The sequence below is a fragment of the Python bivittatus genome, unplaced genomic scaffold (assembly GCF_059951505.1).
Source record: "Python bivittatus isolate LINGU-HERP-01145 unplaced genomic scaffold, Pbiv_v1 ctg000160_np1212, whole genome shotgun sequence".
Lineage (NCBI taxonomy): Eukaryota > Metazoa > Chordata > Lepidosauria > Squamata > Pythonidae > Python > Python bivittatus.
In genome coordinates this window covers 2,994,412-3,019,069 of record NW_028277076.1, presented here as the reverse complement: position 1 = coordinate 3,019,069, position 24,658 = coordinate 2,994,412, and positions in this window count along the sequence as shown.

Below are 24,658 nucleotides of genomic sequence, written 5' to 3'. Positions count from 1 at the left end.
CTGGACCTGTCTACTGTAATAGCGTGTGCTATGAGAATGGTGGGTTGCACAGGTCAAGACTAAGCCACTGGGCTCACATAACACTCTAAACTAGGTTTAAATGAAGTTTGGGAGTTTGTAGCTTAGGATACACTCCGAGATGCGCACACAGAAGTGGTGTTTTGTTGAACTGAGTTTCAGGTGAAGTCTGTTGTATGAATCCAGTCCTTGCCTCTGATCCTTAGATCTAATTTCTTTTCTTTTCTCTTTCTGTTGGCTCATACCAATGCCCTTTTGCTTTAAGTGTAGTATTCCTCTAAACTCAGACTTCAAACATTGTGAATTGGAATAATTGTTTTCCTTTCAACTAATGGAAGGATTCCAATCTTAACAAGCATCCAGATTGCAAAGGCTGTGAAACTCCCCAGTCACTGCAAAGAGAAACCCTGGGATTTTCAAGACTCACTCGGTGTTTAGCTTACCCATTAGTGCATCCACAGACATGTTTCTCTGCCCTCAAACTCCTCAGCCAACTAAGCCACAGGGATGGCTAGGGTCCATCTTCCCCCTCTTCTGAAGTCCCAACTTCAAACAGAGGTCTCGGTACCCCTGCTAATTGTGTCCACTCACAAATTTGCACAAACAATGACACATGAATGCATCCCGTTTAGAGCTCAGTGGTGTTGATGGATTTCTATAGGGTGTTTATTCTTTATTCATTTGCTTGCTGGTTGGCTTAAAAAAAAAAGCCAGCCCACCAGTGCAGAGATTCGGAGAATTAAGGTGATTGGGTGAGGTCATGGAACAACAGAATGGGGAAAGCAGGGGAAGTTATAGACTCCAGTCAAGTCGCAACAACTAGATAATCAAAGAAGAAGCAACGGAACCGAAGGATCATGATAATCATCCAACTGCTGCTCAGCTCAAGATCTGCCGCAGGGCACAATCACATCACAGCAGTATTTCCAAGAGGTGGTTGTCCATCCTTTGCTTAAATATTTGACCTAAGGAGAAACCATTGCCTTGCAAAGTAAATCGTCCTACTCTCAGACAACTTGCAATATCGTTTTCCTTTTCATCAGCCAGTCACAATATTCAGTGGAAAAGATGCCTTTGATTATCAGCCTCTCTTCCTCACTCCCTTCCTGCCTGCCTTCTCTGATCTCCTTCCTTCCTTCCTTCCTTCCTTCCTTCCTTCCTTCCTTCCTTCCTTCCTTCCTTCCTTCCTTCCTTCCTCCCTCCCTCCCTCCCTCCCATCCTTCCTTCCTTCCTTCCTTCCTTCCTTCCTTCCTTCCTTCCTTCCTTCCTTCCTTCCTTCCTTTCTTCCTTCCTCCCGTCCTTCCTTCCTTCCTTCCTTCCTTCCTTCCTTCCTTCCTTCCTTCCTTCCTCCCGTCCTTCCTTCCTTCCTTCCTTCCTTCCTTCCTTCCTTCCTTCCTTCCTTCCTTCCTTCCACTCATGCTTGATGGAAACTCATCTGCATCTCTATTATTTGGCCTGCATCCCACAAATATTGAATTGCATCAGTTTTTTTTAAGCCAAAGCCCACACTTGGTCCTTGATCACCTGACATGGCTACAGTGCACCAACTGGGTGAGGCCAGGATGAGAAATAAAATGGGTTAAATTAAATTAATTCAAGACAGCCGGTCAACTATTCTCCGTGTGTTTCATACTTTCCTCAAGATAGGCATTCAACGCCTGCGCTTGTAACTCTCGGCTCTCAAATAATGTTCACCTTATTTTACAACTCTGGGAGGCACGATACAGAAAAGCAGGATAGAATTGTATAGAAGAAATGCATTGCAAAGGAGTAAGTGCCTGCTGCAATTCTGTGCACCAACAGAAGGGCTACTATTTTTCAGATGTAAATTTATGCAGATTTCATTGACAGCCTAATTGCACTGAGCAGGGGTTGGATTCGGTGGCCTAAATGATCTCTTGCAATTCTACGATTCTAGGACTGCAATTTGCCAGACTCATCCAATCAGATTTCCTTAATGGGGTGACTGTACCAGTGTACAGAAGGTTTGTTCTTCACTTCTAAGCAAAGAACATTTCTTGAGAGGGGCCACATCTGTAGAGGATACGTTGGAAATTGATTTATGTGATCCTGCAACGTGGACCATCCTATTGTTCCATGACCTCACCAAATCCGGTGCAGAATATAGCATTGCAACCCCTTCCAAAATCCATTTCAACTCCCCTCTTCATAGCAATTAGGATTGCATTACAATGTGAATTACTCATTATGTTCTGCTTAGAGTCATCCCATTATTGGCTGAAATGGCTCTGAAATTGAATTGTGTTGCAGACAGTCTTGCTGTCACCATTCTTTTTAAGCCAAGCCACGTTCTTCCTCCCACTCCCTCCCTGACAACATGCAATTCTCTTGCAACAGGCTACAGGAATGAAGAGGGAAAAGACCAGGGAAAGCTATAAATCTGCTAGACATTTATATGGTAGTAATACTAATGAAGAAATGGGCAAATTGCAATCTCGGGCCCATAAGCAACCCCTGAAGTGCCTTTTTTGCAGTCCCTGGATCTTCCTTCATTCACAATTGCAAGACATCAGCCACGCGGCTTCCTTCAGATGAAGAAAATACAAAAGAAACATCGTTTAAACCCTAATGTAAATTTAAGAATAGAGCTATGTAAATATTTGATCAGAGGTTTATTTTAATCCCATCTCTGAACGGAATTGACTTTCCGAATCAAACCAGAAAGCGATTCATCAAATTGAATTGAATCCATCGGACATATTTCAGGTAATGCAAACCACTCCTTTTTCCGCCAATCATTTCAGAAACAAGAACTTAATTGACCCCATTCAGGTTTTAATTGTATATATGGTACGTATTTTATATATATTTATAGTTTTAATGTCTTTGTAACCCGCCCAGAGTCCCCTATAGTAGGGGAGGTGGGCGGGAGAGAAATCCAATAAATAAATATTTTCTCTGAACCCCAGAATCTACTTGGATCAATCTTCCAAACCAATTCAAGTAAGAACAATATTCCAGATCAAACAGACAATTGGAATTGAGATTTTGATTTACTGGCTCTGTTATTCTTAACACAGAGAGCCAGTTTGGGGTAGTGGTTAAGGCATGAGGCCAGAAACTGGGAGATAGTAAGTTCTAGTCCTGCCTTAGCCAGCTGGGTGACCTTGGGCCAGTCACTTTCTCTCATCCCTAGAAAAGAGGCAATGGCAAACCGCTTCTGAAAAACCTTGTCAAGAAAACTACAGGAACTTGTCCAGGCAGTCTCCGAGAATCAGACATGATTTAACAGTTAAAAGAAAAATTCTTAACACAGATACGAAAACAAAGGAACACGTCAGTTTCACTCAAACACAGAACAAAGCAAAACGCCTTGGGGTGTAGGAACCCAGAAAATCTGTGCAAAATGTGTAACAGGGTATCACCCACTTTTCCTTACACGTCTGTACCATATAGCATGGGTATAGGATAATAGGGAAAAAAGGGGTAGCGTTAACCTCCTGTCTCCCTTTTCCCCGAAGCATTTTAGAGCAAGGGGCGAGTAAACATATCTGAACCTCTTTCCAGCTGTTGATTTTAATGCAGGAGAGATAGGTATGCAGCTTTAAAGATGCTTGTTAACCAGCGAGTCAATTGATAGTCAGGTAGAAGAGAGACTTAGTAATTGCATTTTGACCTTCCTACATTTTTGCGCGCTGGTAAAGAGATGTATTCTATCTCTGATGCAAATGTTTTGGAGGGAGGAGGAGAAGGAGGAGATCTGCCCCACAGCATTTTATATGTTTCAGGATGGCTCCTCTCCCTTCTCAATGCATTCTAACATTGCTTCCTTGAGCCTTTGACTATTATTTAACTAATATGATAGCCTATCCTGTTCCTGTTCCTCTTCCATTATCGTGGCCCCTGGAAGCCTTGATTTCTCCTCTGCTCTTCCTCCAGTTACATTGGCAAAGTTCTGATGAAGTCCTCTATTAAGCTGTTTCCCCCCCTTCACAAAAGGCTTTCTGAATGAGGTCTAAATATGTCTGCATTGATTTGGAGGTATTTGATTCCACTTGATACTTTGACCTGATTCGGAGAGGCAATTCGCAAATTTCAAATCAAAACATCCAATTGACCGAATTGCCTTCAAATTGAATTCAAAGGGATTATATATAAGAATCACATTGTGTCACCGCATAGCCCATCACTTGTGCTGGCTGGAGAAAGGGTAGTGTTACCTAATCTAAAAAAAAAAAAAAAGAGAGCGAGGGGCTTTCTCAGGATGAAAATTGCAGGGGAATCATTGAAGTGTGGCTTCAGCCATACCTTCAACGTTTGCAGCAAAACTGAAAAACGGCCAAGCAGTCTATGAATCACCGCCCTATATCTTTTCAGCTCTTGTGAGTAGCTCAGAGCTCATCTTATTTTATCACAGAGCGACTAAGGCTCGGGAAGGTGGACACATAAGAAAATTATCCCCCTCATTTTCCCCTACTCGAAATATACCTTATTTGAAGAAAGGAGAGAATTAGCAAAGCATCTTCCTGCACTCCGCTAAGGTGTAATTCATTTCTGCCACTGTCCATATGTCAAGCTTGATTTTAATTTCAGATACTGTCAGAATGCGATTAGAGGACTATGACGAACAGTGAAAGGATATCCCCTTCTTTGCTGTTGCACCGAGGGTTGTTGAAACAACTTGCATCTCTTTCCCTTCCTTACACATTTTAGTATACTTGGTCAAAGTCCAGTCATCATGTTAACATCTCAGCAACGAAGGAAAGAGATGTTCTCCATCATTCTCTCCACCCAACTCATCCATTTTTTTAAGGAGATATACAAAGTGTCGATATGTGAAAATACTGACCCTTCATCTAATGTGGAATTTCATTCATTTTACTTTTCAGAAATAAGATTTCAAAGCAGATCCATGACGTATTAGGGTGAAGAAGCAGCCCCCAACCCTTTGGGGTCAATTAGCACCTTTAGAATTAATTAGCAAGAAATTTAAGGGTTGGGGAACTTAGGTTTTTGTTGGGCAATTCCTTCCCCCTAAAAGATGGACAGAAGCTGGGTGCCCAGCCCCTTAACTGCACAGTATAACCAAGGAAGGAAAATTCGGATGTACTACTGAATTTTATGGATAAGAATTAAGGGTTAGAATCCCGAATCTTGAGAAATGAGATAGAAAACTGCTAGCCTTCCTCATTCATGAGTTCATTAAGGCTGGGTTTCTCTGAAGCTTTCAAATTTCATGATTTTCCCCAGACTTTCTGCATGATGGGCTAAGTATTTGTTGATCTGATAACCCAGACACAACCTCTCCCACCTGCTGATTGTTTGTATCTAGATATCCCCCCTTCTGTCCCAGCATTGCCAGCATCTCTCTAGCTGTCCTGCAGAAACAAGCCTCCAAAGACAGTATGAAAAAGTGAAATTTCACCCATTCGTTTTCAGGAAAATGGGTGTTACGTTACTGGCCATAACCATGATGGTACCTGCTTTGTTAGAGATCTCATGACATAGTCACATCCTTTAAAGTTCATCTGATATCCCCAAAAGGTTTTCAGTTGCTGGTTTCAATAAAACAAGCTGGATTAAACATGCAGGAGAAAAACGGGCAAGGTTGACACAATACACTAAGCCCCCCAAATCTAATCAAGATTAACACCAATGAAGCTCAGCATGCTGGGTGAATGCAGCTATTACTGCTTTCCCTAATTAAGCAACTTGTGCGAATGTGATCAGCAGTTGTGTGAATACAGCCAGTATGTCCCAGGACCTCTTTCATTCAGATAAGAGGCAAATGAAGAGAGCGGCTGGGTGAGCTTCCTTTCACTCTGCTTTTCTCTCACTCAACTCTTGTCCCCTTCATTCATTGCTTAGTCTGTCCTACTTAGCTCCTTCTTGGTCCCTTCATCCTGGGTATAAGAAAAAGCCTATTGATCTGCATTCTATTTCTGGCTGGATCAGAAAAGTCAGACTAGTGGGTTGCCTAAATGGAATTGCTGCTGAAATCTATACTTACACACTCAAATTAGACTGACCTGGTTTCTCTTGTGCACACAGAAGGCTGGAAACCTTTGAGAATGAGATTTCCTAGTTCTGCCACTAAGGATAGAGCTTGAAGAGATCCAAAATCATAATTGGATTGTACTTTATTAGGAGCACCAAAAATGGCCCGAAGAGTAGGCCAGTGTTTGAATTCTCCAGGATACTTCTTGAGGTGGGGTATTATAATTGGAAAGAAGCAAGGAAGTTCAAAAATTGGGACAGATATTTCAGCCCTGAGGTCTCATGTATAAAGACAGGGATAGAAACTGTAGAAAGAATTCATAGTTGGTGATAGATGTCATCTTTGGTAGACACATAGGTAGTAGTCAAAGACAAATAAAATGGGTTGTCGCCAACTCAGAAAACCAGTGGATCACCCAACTGAAGTTGAGGGTTACTTCTAAGAAAACCTGATGGAGATCAAGTTCTAGGATGTTGTTTTGCACATGGAGCTTGTTCATAAGATCTGAGTGGAAGAACATCACTGAAAGGTGGGAAAAAACATTACTGCGATATCAACCTTTACACTGGAAGTAGTATGGGGAAAAAAAGCTTACTTCTGAAAGACTTAATTACAGACTGATTTATTGATGGAATGAATGGTTTACCAGCAGTGCCATCTGAGCCAGTTCAAAACTACATGGAGATAGTTGCGTCACTTTCCTCCCGTATGAAGGTTAAACTCCAATTCTTATCAGCCACAGGCAAGATATTCAACATTTACTATAGATTTTCTCAACCTTGGTTGAATCTTGTTTATCTTTATGGCTTGCCAATTGAATGCATTCTTTCTCCCCACCTATGAATTTCACATTTTGTGCTGTGCATGACAAAATGCTGGACTATCACAAGCTTGACAAATAGTAAAAAAAAAAAAAAAGCCTCTGATTGATGTATCCTCACCAGGCAATTCTTCTTTCCATCAACGGAGTCCACCAGGAGACTTTCAAATACCCTAAAAACAATAGAAGAGATTACAAATGATTACATAAAAGAGCCAAACAGATTACTTCCAACCTCTTCAAAAGCAGGTGCTGGCCCAAAATAAATAGTGGTGGGAAAACAATGAATGATGTGTTAATTATCTTGCTGTATTCCTAGGAACACTCCCACAAGCCCTGTGGGAATAGAGAGGAAAAAATTATACTGATCTTCCTTAAAGGATTGTTGTAAGAAAGTACAACAAAGTAATTAATTATTAACACTCATGCCCGGTTCTTTTGGTTACTCAACCACAACAGGATCCATGTCTGTAGTTGTATTACTTAAATGCAAACCTATTGTTCCCTGAAAAAGTGTCTTAGCAACCAGAAGTCTTATTTACTTTCCATGACTGCAGCACATAAGGCATTTAACCCCAAATGTTACTGACAATCAAGACGTGGTAGAGTTTATTAAAACAAACCCTCCCTTGATCTTTAATCCTGCTTAATAAGCATTTGCTCCCTGTCTTGTTATTGTAAAGTTGTATTACACATCCCCTGTGGAAATCCCTGAACCAATTGTCTCCCTCCTGTTATTACAGCAATCTCTCTTTCAACAAGCATGCGCGTAACCTGATGTTTATCATCCTTCGAATTAATGTGCCACTGTGTTCCTTGTCATTAGGGTGACATTGTATCAAAGACAGAATAAATCTATCCAACTAGCTGGGCAGTGATAAAAGCTCAGAAATTTTGATGAAAAGAAGTTTAAAGGCAGAAATGGTGCCACTAGGGATCTTGCGCTGCAAGAGATCTGGTTGCCATAGATGTTTAATCCTGGGGGACTGATGGTCTATCAAATTTTCCATCCCCTAGAAACTCTTTTCTATAACTATAAACCCACAAGGTACAGTTGCTACATGTTTATTCCAAAATCAGGGATGTAGAATTAAAAAAAAATGGTAGAATTGGGGATTGAATCTAAAGGGATCTAGAACTTTGCTGGTGGAGCCATGAAAAGAGAACCATTCCCAGCCACCAGAATTGTCTTGTTGGCCATGAGTTCTAAGAATGATCTTCCTGGTAAGAAAGGCCTTACTAAGACTTCCCATAAACTTTGGTATGAAATGATGCTTCTTTGCAACTCAGCAACATTTAATTTTGGAAATAAGAGATCTATAGACCATCTCCTGCTTCCCACAAGCCAGTTCCCCCCCCCACTACCCCCCCAGTTATGATGATAATTTATTCTGACACCACTTTGCCCTCCATAGGAAAGTCCAGAGCAACTAAAAGCTCAGTCAGATCATAAATGCAATCATACTGAACACCAACAAGTTGAAAAATAAACTGGTGATTACATTAAACTTTGAAACGGACATTCAGTTCAAGACATAGGAACACCTGATCAACAAATCAGAAACCCACACCTTTCCAGCTGAGAAAAAAGGGGCAGTAAAACACAATCAACATTTTTGCCCCCCTCTTTATATTTGTATATACATACCTTCTGTTCCAGTGGTCAGTACTGTTTATTAAAACATAGAAATGTCCTGTTTAAGGTGACAGATCTAAGGAGAAACCAGCAGAGACCAAGGACCAAGGACTAGTCCTTAGTCTTAGACCAAGGACTAAGCAGAGCTAGCTTTCTTGAGTCCACAACACAGCAATCAGAGTTTTGGATTCAGAAGGTCAGTGGTGTTCTCCAATACATCACTTTCCAAGGTGGATCATCAGTGTAGACAATGCAAAGGCCACCTCCAGAGGTGACTTTTGGGGAGCAGCTGAGATTTCTATAACTGCAATAACAGGTGGTCAATTGCATGTGTTTTTCTCTTTCCCAGCCCATGGGTCTGCTTGCCAGGAGTTGTGGGCTTGGAAAAGAAGCCCCACTAGATCTGACTTCTGATTTCCTGCTGTCATTAACTCACACGGCAGCAGTAATGGTGATGCGCAGAGCACCCCTTGGAAACGTTTCTATTGATTGAAAATGAATAATTGCTCCCCTCTTCTCAGTCTCCAAGGCTGCCTTAGTGAGAGTAAAGCAGAAGTGCTAAGTAGGATTAATAACTACTTTTCATTACTTTTAATGTAAACTATTGATTTTAAAGCAATGTCAGGCAGTGACAGTTTATTACGACCAGACAATAAAGCAGACTATATGAAATAATTGAGAGTAATCTTTTGGCTTTTCCTTCGTGACATCAGGACATTATGTTCGGTGTACTCTGAGACATTTATGGCAAAGTCTATCCAGATGATGGCAGCTTAACCACTCTATAAAACAGCACTTTGGAGCTCAAGTGATATAAATAATAGGCCATAAAGCTGGCAAATTGGGCTTTAATTTGATTCCATTATGTCATGGAATGACTGAGAGGGGAGGGGGCAGCAAAGGGAGGAAGGGGGGAGAACAAACAGAACACCACGCTTAGCTTATGTACACAGTGCAGCAGCTGGGGTGTGGCACTAGGATACCTCCAGGCGAGAAAGGAAAGGTAACAGATGCTAGCTGATTCTCTGGAAGTCATAGCATCCTGTTTTTCTGTAAGAGAGAGAGACTACGACTCACTGGTAGCATGTCTGTCTTGCATTCTGAAGATCCAGAGTCCACACTGTGATATTTCCACTGAAAAAGAGGATCAGGGGAAAGGCCATAGAAAGATGCAACAGAATGGACAGCCTGGGATGAAAGAAGAAGACATCTACCTTGATACATACTTATATCCCTCTAGGTGAAATGCTTGTGTTGAACTGGATGGTTTCAGTAGCTTTTTTGAGGAGATGTTCTTTGCATCCAAGTGAAGAAGAATCTCCTACCCTCTTTGAACAGTATATGTGGTCAAGGAAAACAGGAAAGGGACATGTTCCTTCACATCTAAAACTCCCTCCAGCTTACCTGGAGGGAGGCAGGGTCTGATTTCAGAGATTTCAGGGCCTGATTTGAGAAATCAGGGTACAGGGGTGCAGAGGGTAGGTACAACAGGCAGGGCAAGCCAAATTGAATTGAAGCTTAGCAAGGGAGATCCCTCAAACTTCTTTTCTGATCTTTCCCCAAGGTATGGGAAAGTAGACTGCTGTCACAGGGGTGTTTTTCTTGCGTCCAAACTGAGGTGTACTAAGTGCTTATCTAGGTTTGATGGTTTCATTTTCATCTTTTTCATTTATTTATTTTAAAAATTACATTTCCAAGTTGCATTTCCATTGAATGTTTGTTATCTCGTGATGGCCATCTTGAATACCATCTGCTGGCAGAAGGGTTGAGGTCTCAGCAGGAGAGAAATTTAGGGAAGAAGCAAAAGTTGAACCAGGGGCTTTGGATTGCTCTAGTCCTACCAGACATTAAATGAGGCAGTGGTTCATTTTTTTTCCCCCTGCTTTGCTCTCCCTAGAAATTCAGTCATAGAACCTGCCAAGAAGTTCCTCTTGCAGTCAGCCAATATTTGGGAATATGTGTGAAATAAATAAGAAGGATCAGCTTGATTTCTCCACAGGAATGGCTCTGCAGCCAAAGAGTTGTGCTCCCAGCCTGTGCAAAGTTTCTCTTTTCATTTCAACGGCTGCTTCTGGTTGAGTTTTGTTTTCTTTGAAGACAGCCAGGCCCTGGGTGGCTCCAACTTGCGGTTTTCCATTTTTGGACTGTCACAAATGTGATTGGTGCTTTCCAAGTCTAGAACAGAAGAGCGACAGCAAAGGAAGGAGAGAGAAAAGGAGGCAGGGAAGAACATCGCTCTGATGTAGTACAGCTGGACGGATCTGGCTGGTTTAGGTCTTCTTGCCAAAGTTATCATTTAGATGGTAGCAACAGGGACTGTCACAGATGTAAGCTAAGCTGGGATCCTCAAGGAGGGAACTGGCAAATCTATTCTTGCAAAAATAAAAATAATAATAATAAAAAAACCCTGCCAGGGAAATGTCCATGACCAGGAATCAAAAGAGACCTCTTCCTCTTCTTCGTCCTCCTCCTCTTCTTCCTCTTCTTCTATAGCAGAGGGTGCTAATTGTTTTTGTGTGTGGGTGGGTGTGATTTGCTTTCACAGACTTCCATCACTCCGCGGTCTCCCTGACTTCCCATTCTTCCCAATTCAAAAAAGCATCAAAGTACATTTCCTTGGGACTGAGGGGAAGAGGGGCAGGCAGGAAAGTGGCTGGAAGTAGGATTTCTCATTTCACCTCTTCTCACCTCTTCAAAGCTTCCTTGGTTGCCCTCACTTCCTATAATGAGAAAGGCTCATGGAAGGGCTCCCTGTGGTTGTCTTCCCCTGGGAATGTGGGAATCCATGGAGGCTGTGGACAGAACCTTCGCGCATACCTCTTGGATACTCTGTAGTAAAGAGAAGCAATGGCAATGATACTTGCCATTTGGTCCTTTGGAGAAAAAAAAAAGAATCCAATTCAATTTCCTTTCCACCCAACTAGTGTGAACAATTTGCAAAAAAAGAAAAAGGAAAAAGAAAAGAAAAAGAAATAGATGTTCAACACAGCACAGTTTTTCTTATGCATCCACTGGACTGGCTAGGGTTTTCTTTTCCTGTTTCAGCCCCGTGGAGTAGAAAATTTAGGGGTGTTGGGGCAGAGTTCAGACATGGCTCACCACAGTACTATCTGACCCTCTGATTAATTCAGGTTAATGTGAATGTCAGAAGAGCATCTGGAGAACATTTCGGCCCTAAAAGGACAAGATGGTTGGGCTTCCAGGACAGGGGTAATGCCCCTGTTTTGGCCCCATGGATTTGGGGCGTGGAGCACTTTGGCCTTAAGGAAAAATATACAGGGCAGACACATGCCAATTGTGGAGAAGAGCAATAACGGGCCAGGATGGGGTCAGGAACATGGATGAAACATGACCCAGGAACCATAGAACAAGGTCCAAAGAGTGAGGACCAAAAAAGCCAAAAAATTATCATGTACCTGGTAGTTGTTCCAGGAGGATGCACCACAAATGGAGGGTAAAATGTTTTGTTCATCTTATCTGCAGAATAGTCGTGCTTTGACCTTTTCCCACTGTCTCCTGAACTTGTTTTCTTTTTCCTCTTCCTTCCTCATATTCTTCTCTCATGTGTCATGTCTGTTACATTTAATAGGACAGGAGCTGGGTAAATGTGGGTTTAATTAAACACATACTAATTTATTTGATGAGCACTTAGATGAGTCCAGATGTTGGTTTGGCAACAGGCAGCTTCTTCTTTTCAGAAATATCTCTCGCCATATGTTTAGAATGTAGTCAATGGTCAGGTGAATGAGCCTTCAATGCAGGCTGATTAGAGAAGATGGTTTGGTAGAAAAGCTGGATGGAGGCATGTTGGACTTTACTCCTGTGGCTTTGTGGTTATAAAGTCAGCAATGTTGTCATGACAACTCAGCAAGCCAGCAGAGATAGTTTGCTCGAATGAGGAGGTTTTTCCATAGCCCAAGAAAGCCAGCATTCATAGCTAAGACAATGATCAGGAATTCTTTTCTGAACTAACTTCTAGAAATCTCCCTGTTTCCAAAAAGAAGTCAGGAAATGGGGGATTCTTTCTTTATTTCTTCTTTCTTTATTTTTTTCTTTACACAATTTTGCTTCTTGGTTCCAAGCACTCTTCTCTCTTCAGTCAGGCTGGAAGAGAAGTGATCATAAATGACAAGTCATCTTCTGAGTTGAGTTTGACTCCAGATTACCTCTGGAGACAACCATGCAGTTGGCCATTGCCTCGTTCCAGAAAGTTTTTTTCAGCTTCCTTTTCTAGCCCATAGCCCTGCCACGTGCTCAGTTAAACCGAATGCTGGTCACAGGATAAGTGCCTGGAATGTCCAGCTGAAAAGATGATGGAGAAGGCAATTCCTTCCAGCTTTTCAGTTGGTCAATTTGTTTGTTCATTACAGGGTTTGTAACCTGGCCCAATCACCAGACTTTGGCAGTTCCAGATGGCACCATTTTATAGTCCTTTCTCAAATTTTCCAGAGCCGTAATTAATGTTATTTGACTTACTGGAATATATGACAAGCCAACGTAGCATCTGTGAGCCCTCACCTTCTGCCGAAGGGGACTCCAGGTGGATACTCCAAAGTCCTGCTTTGATGGTGCTACAGTCCCTAATTTGTGAGTTCCTAGATTGCACAGCCTAATTGAGAAGACCTCCAAGTAATTCTCCATTCTCCCTGCTGGCTCTCTTTGCTAGTTTCTCTCCCCCTAGCAATCTACCTTTGGTAAATTATAGGGGCAATCACAACTCGGGAAATCTTTCAGCAGCAGCATTTCCCTTTAACAAGAGTCTTACATGGCCTTTCTTGCCTTCATAGAACTGATTGCTTTTCTTGTAGCCTTTCAGGGTAAACGTCAAGGTAGTCTCTCCCCTCCTTCGAGCTTTCAATCTTTTATGGCCTTGTAGCTCATACATCTGGCCATCTGGGGCAGTGATATAGTCCTAGCACTTCTCCACTATTTCATTTGGAGTCTATAAATGGCCACAGCTCCACTGAACTCTTACCTGGATTTGCTTCTCTCTCTCTCTCTCTCCTCTGTTTCTACGTCAGGGTCGTATCTTTGAGTGTTCATCCGAGAGTCACAGAGTCTCTCGATCGCTTCATTTTCCTGTTTGTCCTTAGCATCTCTCCAAGCATGTTCCTCCAGTCAGAAATCTGCATATAGAAGGCTTGCATTGTAAACAGTATACTACGAAATCAATACTGGCACAGTTAATGAGAATAAACTCAGAGACACCTGATGTGATGCAGCTGCAAAAATAGCAAATGTTGTTCTTGACTGGGCTCGCCGTGGTCCTGACAGTTGGCATAAGAAGAATTAATAGCAGAGAGGAAAACAGAGAACTATCGTAACAAATGCAGTCCTCCAACTATGAATGAAGGCAAACTGGACAATTGACAAATATCTTCTTTTTACTACAGAGAGAGAGAGAGAAAGAGAGAGATGAGCAAAATATTAGGAGCACTCCCCCTGCCCCCACTTCTCTGTATTCTCCAAGATTTCATGGATGGAAATAGCAACATTATATGCTTTTCATAGAAAAGACTCTCTGTAGCTCAGGTTGAACTGTGGAGTGCTTGGTGCTCTCTGAGCTCCGTTGTTTGCTTAGAGACATGATGATGATGATGATGAAGGTGTCATCTACATACCAGATCCATACTTTTGGTTGTAGATGTGTGCATGCTATAGTTTCTAGATACTACATTATGGTCCTTGCTATGAGTCCTGAGAGTGATGATCCCATGGGGGTTCCTCTGATTTGTTGGTATATTGGTCCATCAAGCTGAAAATCGGTAGCGAGGCAGTGAATTGCAGCCCCTGGGGTTACTTAAGTGCAACAAACAAAGGATTGGAGACAGAGGAGTGGGAGACTTCCCCCCCCCCCTTTCTGGCAGCCATGTGATAAGAAGTACTTTGATGAGATTGTACAAGTTGTCTCCCAACCACCAGGAGATGGAAATGCTTCTCTGATGAGAAGGTTATTGGATTATCAGGCGATTAAAGCCACTTAAAAAGCCACTTTTGAATAATCAACACCATGTAGGTTTGGACTTCCAAGTGGCGCTGATGAGGAGGGAGAGGAAGCAGAGGCAGCAGACACATGAAAAATGTAACTGATTAGGACTCAAGTGTTTGTTTTTGGTTTGCTTTTGTTTTTTTTTAAAAAAAAACATTGCGAAGGCTACAGCTAGGCTGATTCCCACCCCACCCCCGCCATTTCTTTCCCCAATCATTCTCACTCAATCTGACAGGGGAAAAAACTTTTGTCTTTTTTTCCACAAAAGAAAAGAACATTTCAGTATAAGCCTTGTGGGTGGATTGTAGGAGTTTTGCATTTGTCTTAGTTAAAAGTTGGCCAAGGGATTCAGAAGAATGTGTTGTTTTTCATCTGACAAACATCTCTCCAAGATTCTGCAGTTTCCCAGGCTTTCTCCACTTCCATTAGTTTCCAAAGTGATATTCTCATGAACCTAATTCAGAACATAAAGTGGGGATCGATCCTTCCTTCCTTCCTTCCTTCCTTCCTTCCTTCCTTCCTTCCTTCCTTCCTTCCTTCCTTCCTTCCTTCCTTCTTTCCTTCCTTCCTCCTTCCATCCTTCTGTCCCTTCCTCCCATCCTTCTGTCCCTCCCTCCCTCCCTCCCTTCCTCCCTCCCTCCCTCCCTCCCTCCCTCCCTCCCTCCCTCCCTTCCTTCCTTCCTTCCTTCCTTCCTTCCTTCCTTCCTTCCTTCCTTCCTCCTTCCATCCTTCTGTCCCTTCCTCCCATCCTTCTGTCCCTCCCTCCCTCCCTCCCTCCCTTCCTTCCTTCCTTCCTTCCTTCCTTCCTTCCTTCCTTCCTTCCTTCCTTCCTTCCTTCCTTCCTTCCTTCCATAACATATAGAGAAACAGTTTCCTCAAAGTAAAATATTTATGCCAGTGATTTTCTTCAAATAGCTGTTGCACCGTTCAGTAGGACAGCTGTAGAATGAGAAGGAAAGGTAGACATGCTGAACTTAGAGGAGACAATAAATCATAAGACCCAGACCTCTGAAAGCCGTCTCTCTGCCTCTCATTCTAGCCTGATGTGGTCTTGTTCCACATGCCTTATTCCAAGACCTACAAGGCTTTAGTCATCATGCAGTCTCTGCTCTGCAAGTTTGAATACAGCCTGATGCTGTTGCCAAGTCAAAGGAGAGAATTCCAGCCTATGGTCCCACTGGGCCTGAAGATCCTCCCATTATCACTGGTGGCCCAAACCAGCATTTGCAAATACCATAGTTGAGGTGCCTACAACTACTGAAGAGTAGGTTACATCCTGCACCATTTTTTAATAGTTTCGTAAACTTTCTTTCTTTGCATTCCTCCTACTTTATCTAATAGTAGAGCTGTGTTTGCTAGTCCTGATAGTTCACTCTTTTTTGTCCAACATGATGAACGCCAAATTCTGCTGGACATATGGACACTCTTGTTCTTCACTCCATTATATTTGAAACTAACTATCCTGCATGCTTTGATGGTTATTTCTCCTCCAGTCATTACAAGTCCCACAGACAAGATTTTAATGAGGCCAGAGTTGCTGGGATGAAATGGACAGGAGGTCCCAGAACCTTCTCAGTGAAGCCTAATGAAAAATATCTGTTTTCCTTTGCCACGAGGCATCTCATTTTCACATCTCGCAAATTACCTCTGTTAATGCAAGCGGCACCCTGAGCCTTTGTGACTTCAGACACTGAACTTTAGCGTCGTCGTCACATCATCGGGCACTGAGTAATTCTGTACCAGAAGTCTGACATTTCCATTTGGGGCGTAGGGGAGGTGCTGGGGAGTGGAGGGCGTGAAAGAGATATAAATTGATTAAAATTCAACTGGTGCAGCGCGTTTGGCTTTTAAAGGTCGGAGAATCCAGAGGACGATCAACTGTAAAATAATTCAACATTTAGAAAGGTGAGGGAAGTAGGGATTTCAGAAGAGAAGGGAAGTATTTGGCTCTTTGCTGGTCAGATATTAACAGAAAGGCTATAATTGCAGTCAGTGTAATTACGATCTAGCAAAGAGATAGGCACACTAGAGGGGCTGAAGTAATTCTTCCATCTAGACAGGCCATGATGGGAAGTTTTCATCACAGAGGAGAAGATAGAGGTTCCTCTCCAGTCCGCCCCCCCCCCCCCCTTCATTCAGCTGGATCCTCCAAAGATTTTGCCCTGGGAAGTCTCCACCTGTAAATCTCACTTCTGCAGTGCAGAGCAAAGCAAAATAGAATCAACAACCTTTGCTGACTTTCTGTGGACCAGCTTTAAAGTTTTTTGCTTGTTTTCCCCTGTCAAATTCTCTCAGGGCCACAGGAACGATGGGGCTGAAGCAAGCAGTGAGTGGAGCCACAGCTCAAAGTAGGCAAGGACATATTTTATCCGTGATTCTTCTAGTGCTCTTTCTGGGGAACTTTTTGCTGTAGGGTTAACCGAGGAAAAAAAAGTAAGGGGTGCTTGAATGCACACGGTGGCCCATGTCGGTAAGCTCTCCTACCGGGCATCTCTTATGCCAGTCAGCACCATAGAACCTGGACCTAAAAGCACATATGCTTTTGCTCAGGTATTGTACACCACACAACATCGAGCAGAGTTCCAGACTTCATGGCTGTGAACAAAGGGCTGAATCACAAGCAATGGGTCCTAGGCCTAGTCAGGCCATTGATCCATCTACCCTTCCCTAGCCCAGCCTGGGGACGCTAGGGTGAGAATATGGGTCTCCAATCATGCCCTGCAATTGCGTAGGACCACTTTGGTCCTTCCTGGAACAGGTGACCTCAACTCACAGCCTCTTGACAGTAATATAGGGCTGTCAGACTTTATTTCAATACAGAACCCTGATCCTGCTGAATCAGAAGACTCTTCTAGCTTGCTTAGTTCTGCCCTGTCCACTTAATAATAGCTCTTCAAGGACATGGGTAGAAGTCCTATCAGCTTGCTGTCTGGAATCCTTGAGTCAGGATGCTGAAACTTAAATCTGGGACCTTCTTCATGCAAGCTATCAACTGTATCTCTAAGCAATAAAGCCAGAAACAGGGTTGGGGTTTTTTTGGTGGGGGGAGTGGGATGGTGAAGGCTGCATCATGCTAGAGACTGGCCCTTGCAATCCATACATTTCCTTTTTCCTTTTTGCAATGCTAATGACACCTCTCCCTGGATGCTGCTTTCAACAGCTGATAGGTCTGGGCTATTTCTAAGGTAACGTTGAACAACTGCCTATTTTCTGCCCGTCTCATTCTCTTGCTGGCATTTGATGTGCAAGGATTACAAACAATTTTCAAATCAAACATGTGTTAAATGTCACCTTTCAGCTTCCTTCTCTCACTAAAAAGAATTTTAAGATGTCAATTCACTTCCCCTGCCCTGCCTCCCTTCCCCTCTTGCCAGAGTTGAGCTAAGGAACAAACATGGTGACTTCTTGCAGGTACATATTACTGGATGGAATTGGAACCTGTCAGAGGAATTATAGGTTGCATCATAATTAACAAATCCAAAGTGACCACCTTTTCTTTACCTGATTTAGAGCATGTCAAGCTCTCCAACAAATCTGAGTTAGACAGAATGATTTTTGTATGTATTTCTCTCCTGGGATTTTTACACTCAGATCCATGCTGAAGAGCTTTTGCTGTTTGTATCTTATTTCCCTCCCCACAGAACCAATACAGCAACCAAGTCGTTATTTTGTAAACCAATCTTTTAAAATTCTTGGCCATGAATATGTGAAAATATTTGTCTTGAGTCTTTTAATGGAGGTCTTGATTAGGAAGTAGAACTTGGGGTGGGAAATATCAGAAGAAAGGAGGGCAAGCTTAGGCAGACATCTGTCCTGGAAAACTCAGAAAAGTCCTATAAAGTGGCCTGAGATATTGTTAACCCTGGGACAGGATTCTACCTGTCCGCTGAAAGGGCAAGGTAAGAATTTCCCCTCAGCATATTAAGGGGGAATGTGCTTGAAAACAAGCTCTTTTAGTAGCAGTTCCCTTCCCACTGTAGGGAGGTGGAGGAGAAGGAAAAAGAAGGAAGGAGAAGGAAGGAAGGAGAAAGAGGAAAGGAGGAGGAGAAGGAGAAGGAGAAGGAGAAGGAGAAGGAGAAGGAGAAGGAGAAGGAGAAGGAGAAGGAGAAGGAGAAGGAACATCTGATTTTCTTGTAGAAGATCCTTAGTTTTGAAGTCTCAAGACTTTAAATGCCACACAAAAGTATGTCACACTAAAGAAGGTCAAAACCTGTTCTCTCTCATTCCAGAGTGCAGGCATGCAATAATGGATGTCGGTTACAGGAAGGCATATTCCAAGTGAATCTCAGATAAAACTCCATAAGAAAGTTTGACGGTGGAATGAATGACCTAGAGAAGTAGTGGGGTCTCTTTCAAGTGAAGCTAGGCAACCATCTGCCTGGGTGCTTCAATTTGGATTCCAACCTGATCCAAGTTGGACTTGAAGAGTGGGTCCCTTCCAGCTGTAGGATACTATGGTTCTGTTCAATAATGCAGAGCAAATGTTCAGTGTTGTGGAGAAGAGACAGGGCTAGGGGTAGAAAAACAACAAAGAATTCATGAATATCGTATGCGTGCCAGCTTGTCTGCCAGCATCCTCTCTTTGCCAAGGTATAGGAGACAAAGAAAGGCAAATCATTTTAGATTCAATAGCAAAAGACTAGAGAAAGCCATTGCCAGTATCTGGAAATTTTCTCCCCTTTCCAGGTTAGATGCATGAATTACAAATCTCAGAATGGTACTATTTCTGCTTCAGAGAAATACTCCATATACTTCACCTCCCTTCTCCTTCCTTTTTCCTTGACTGCTCACCTCTAAAATCAGCGAGTAACACCAGCAGTGCCATTACTTCGGCTGCTTAATGATCAAATAATGACTCACAGACTCATCTTTGCCACCCAGATTGCCTGAGACACAGATGGCTCTTTTTATATCCAGGCAATGGAGGCTCCAGAGATTTTGTCTCTGTGGATGAGAGAGTTTTGGAAAAGTTTCTGGACACTTCCCCAACCCCCGTATCTTTCTGTCTTCACTGTCTTTTCGTACAGAAGGATCCTGCAAGCGTTGGCAGCTCTCTAGGCTTACTTAAAGTTTTAACCACTGGGCAAGTGGATTGGGATAAATGTGAGATATAGTTCAGCAACAGCTGGAGGTCTACAAGATCTTCACCTCTGCTCTTGCGCATCTGTTAATGGAATAGTGTACTATATCTGCTTGGACAGATGTTCTTATGGAGCTCCATGTAATGCCAGAAGAACCCAAAGGATTAGTTCTTATTCCAAAACAGTTTTTCAGTTCTGAAAAGAAAGTTGTGCTGAATCCTTGTTTTGATCATTCTTATTCAGTTTGATGGAAAATGAAATTGCTTTCATTTTGTTTTCCAGATGTCAACATTGGCCACAGCTATCCTGGAACATCAGTAAAAGCAGTTGGTGTCGACCCTTAGCAGCCACATAGATAGATTTTCTTCAGGAGGTTCTGTCCCTAACCTGGTCTTTCAGGTCTTCCAACAGCAGACCCATCATCACTAACTGAGTCCATCCATCTTGCTGCTGGTTGTCCTCTTCTTCTTCTTTCTTCCACCTTTCCCATCATTAGAGCCTTTTCCAGAGAGTTGGCTCTTTGTATAATGTGTCCAAAGTAGAATAATTTGAGCCTGGTCGCTCCTGCCTCAAGTGAGAACTCTGGGTTGAGTTGTTCAATGACCCATTTGTTTGTTTCCTTGGCTGTCCATTGTATACTCAGGAGTCTTTTCCAACACCAAAGATCAAAAGCATCAATACACTTTCCATCCTGCTTCTTCAAAGTTCAAGAATTAGGGGACTATAAATGAAATCCAATGGTGTCTGCAGGAAGGAACTAGAAATATTTAGCTTGGAGAAGCAAAGACTGAAAAGATGTAAGTGACCACTCTTTGAGGACCTGAAAAGATGACCATGAAACGCAAAGTCCTATTTTCTGTCTTCCTAGAGTGCAAGATACACAATCATGGATTTCAGCTACAGAAAGGTAGATTCCAATTCAGTCTTAGGAAAAAACCAGCTTAGTGATGGAACCAGATATTTAGAGATGTTGCAGATTCCCCTTAATGGTTATATTCAGGTAGAAACTGAACAATCAACTTCCTGGAATGCTTTAATTTGGATTCTTCTCCTGAACAGCGTTGGACTTTGTGGCTTCAATTGCCTTTTCCAATGTTCTATCATTCTTTATGCAGTAAAAAGCTCAATTCTTCATGACTGGTATCTTTGGCCAGTACTCACTTTTGCTGCTAAGTGTAGCAGAGGGATATGATTCTGGGACTTACTTATACTTCTGTGAAGTATTTAATGATAGGACCACCTCTCAGTAGTATTCCTGCTCCTTGTTGGCAATGCTGCCTTCTTTCTAGACGTATTTATATCTGTGGAATTTCAGTGAAATGAAAGGGGAACTTGCACAACCCTTCCAAGTCCAAGACCCTTCTAGAATGCATTTGATGACCCCAATGGTACCTAGGCAGATTTCAGCATCTGTGAATTGTTGGTGTCAGAAAAACAAACATTAAATAACAACTGTTATTTTTACACTGAGAAGCTTCTCCCCCCTTCATAATGATCAGCTTCCTTAAATAAATAAACATCTCATTAAAAAAAAAAAAAGCAGCATGGAGTTTTGCCGCTGAATTGATGCAGGTTATATGAAGGTTGAGGATAATGGAAATTTAATGAGAAGCACCTTGAGTGAAGTGATTCATGTGTGTCTGTGTATTGTTGCACAAGAATTATCAGTGTCAATAGTAAGTAACAAACTGGGGGAAACCAAATGGTTTAATCAAAGTAACATTGTTTATAGCTTAATTAAGTCATACAAAAAGACAGCAGCAACTTGGTTTCTCAAAGATTTGATTTTAATTTTAGGTTATGGATCAATACCAAAAATAAAATTAAAAGATCAAAAAAATATGGAAACAATAAAATCTAGCCAAATGTAAGCATTTCTAAATATAGGCACTTCTCCTCCTTCTCCTTCCCCATATCTCTCTTATTCCTTCTCCTTCTCCTTCTCCTTCTCCTTCTCCTTCTCCTTCTCCTTCTCCTTCTCCTTCTCCTTCTCCTTCTCCCGCATATCTCTCTTTCTCCTCCTCCTCCTCCTTTCCTCCTTCCCCTGTTTGGTACAATAAATATCCTTTCTCTGAAAATACTACTTCTCAGATTTCTCAATTTATTGAAGAACCTTCTTCTCCTATCTCATCTGCCATGTGGTTTAGGATACCTACAATGTCATCTGAATGTGATTGCTCCCAATATAAAATGCCAACCTTAGATTGCACTCATTCTTCCTTAGCTGCCTCCTTCCCACATAGCTAGGCTTCCCAACTCCAAAATGAAAGGTTGGGGAAGGATAGCAGCTATACCAGCCTTATGTATAAAGTTGAGGGCCCACTCCAATTGTGGGTGGGCTCAAAGCCCATTTGTGGGGTGGGAGTTTGAGAGATCTAAAGGGTCAGTTCTGTGTCATAAGTGTCTGCAAGCACAAAAGATACAAGATTTTTCTCCATCTTTTTGGTAGGGATGGAGGATCAAGGAAGGAATGTTGGTGGCTACAAATGGTCCTCCAGTTACACTTTCTGACCCCCTCCTTATAGTTTGAACAAAACCACACAACCTCAAGAAAGACCCCAAGCATGGAAAGGCCAAGATGGTATGTTAGGATTGAAATATTCAGTGACAACAGAATGTGGACTGACCATTGGGGTAATGTGAGTGACAGAAATATAAAACAGGAGGGGGAAGACTAGGAATGAATACAACATCCTGAAATGTGGAATACTCCATAAAGCATCCCCCTCCCTCCTTTATATCTCCTTGTTTATTGATATTTTTGATTAGTGCATTCATTTGTCAATCCTGACATTAATGCTTCCCTAGATTTTTAGGAACTGACAAAGATTTCAGAATCAACACAGGCCTTTTAAGCAAACTTACAAACTGATCGAAGTAAGAAGAATAAGAAAAATAAGCACACTCATCTTTTATGTCTCCATAAATGATGGACATTTTAATGATGTGACAGCATGGCCATCAAGGGTTGTAGTTTATTCATCTTTTTTTTTTCTTCCTTGCAATTTGCACCCACCTACCCCCATTCCCCACTTTGCTTGGATATCTTACGTTGAAGCATTTCAGTAAGACAACGACAATGTGAAGTTGAAATTTAGCAACTGAAGAGATCCAGAGAAAGCAATAACATTTTTGATCGATATCAAAATGCACACACCTCCTCCAGTAAGATATAACATTAATGGAAAGCATGAAAAAAGGCAACACAATGTGGATCATCTGGAAAAATAAAAAATACAGAGTCAACTCACATATGCACATCAAAGGGGATCAATAATATGAAACTGCTTCCAATGTAAATCAAGATTTAATAAAGGAATACATATTAGAGTTCCAAAACACAAAACAAAGCAAAAACAGAAATCACCCCTTTTTTTGAGATGCTAGATGGGTGCCTCAGAAACATGGTGACTTGATTCAGCTTCTAAATGAATACATTTAATTGCCTTCCATCAAATATTTGGTAGCATTGGGCATAAGTGACTCCCATTTATGGATGAAAGCTGTGTCCAATGTTCATGGATGATCATTCTACTGTGAAGATGGGGCTTTGGAGATGTTCATTCAAAGACCATAAAACACTTATCTTTTTTATTTCCATCTATTCTTTACTGGACTTTTCATCACCAGATGTGATTTGTGTAATTTTTTCTCCATGAGAAAATGTTGCCAGTTAACCAGTAGAAAACAGTTATCATCTGAAAGCAACATGAAGACCTGAGTAAGGTCCTAGACAGAAAGACCTCCTTAACCAACACATTCACTCATGTGCCATATTTCTTTTGCTTTTCCCCTTATCCCAATAGTTTTCAATCTTAGTCTCCGCACCTAGTTTTAACACCAAGAATGCATCTGGGGAATCACTTCTTAGTTAAGTGTTGAATCTCTTTGTTTTGAGATGTCTATTCCTATAAAAGGCAACTCACCATGAGTGTTTAAGTGGAACAACATAAACTAAATGTAGTAATTTGCCAATGGACTAATTTCTTGTTCTCCTGTTCTCGGACTTTCCTCCAGCAAATGCAACTAAGTTGGAGTTTTTATCTACTTAAGGGTTCCTTCTCTGAGATCTATATGAATCCATTTGGAAAAATCCAATGAGCTTCTCCTCCCAGCCTCCCTCCCCCAGCTCCCCCTCCCCGACTCCATTGCCATCTCGTTTGCTTGTTGTTTTAATCTTTCTGGCCTCGTCCTCCAGAGCATGAAAAGAAAAGGTCTGATTGACAGCTTCACTGTTTGGGATCAATAGAAAGAGCGCTTGGAGATTAAAGCAATTTAAACAAGGTGTTTATGGGGAGGAGGGGGGAGAGAGAGCATTAAAACAGCACTTGAACAAAATGAGGAAAGAAGATGAAGGAAGGTGCTCGGGGTAGGTGTAATGGCAGAATGGAAGCGATTGTAAGAAAGGGTGGGTAGTTTTCTCATCAAAGGAGAGGACACTACTTAACTGCAAAGGCACTCTAAACTTAAAAAGGATGTAGCTTTGGACTAATTGCTCCATCAGGTTTAAGTTCAGCTCCTTCGTCTCCCAGACTCCCTGCTTCTGATTTCTAGCGAGTTTTATTTGTTCACCCCAAGCTCAGCATATAGAAACGATAGGGGCTTCTCATACAGCCATACATGCCTCCTACTTTCCTTGCCCTTGAAAGGAATTCATCTCAGAGTAGAAGTTTCACCCAGGAATGTTGTGGGACCAGAACTGCAAGCTACTTGTAGGGAGAAGTTTCTTTGTGAGGTCCTTTTTCTGGGGTTCAGAATGACGAACGGAGATCTGGATCACCTTGAAGAGCATCGACTACCATTCAGGTTGAGTTGTTCTGTTCTTACGCTGTGTTTAGACCTGACTAAAAAAGGGGGTTGGATAGTCTGTACCGTAGTTCAGCAAACTGTATACACCAGGCTATGATGTTAAAAGATCATATAGCTTATAGGGTGGTGTTGGTAGCGTAGCATGTGAATAGAGCAACCATGTTTTGTTAACTCAAGTTTAGAATGTGTGAATCCAACCTTAGAGTAGATCTATCAAACAAGAAGATATTCAATGTGTCTAATTCGTATTCCTGAGCAAGAGTAATGTTACTTCAGCAATGTGTAGGCTCCTACTGAACAGGTTTAAAGATAAGGCTCTCTTCTGATCTCATCTGGGATCCTTGAT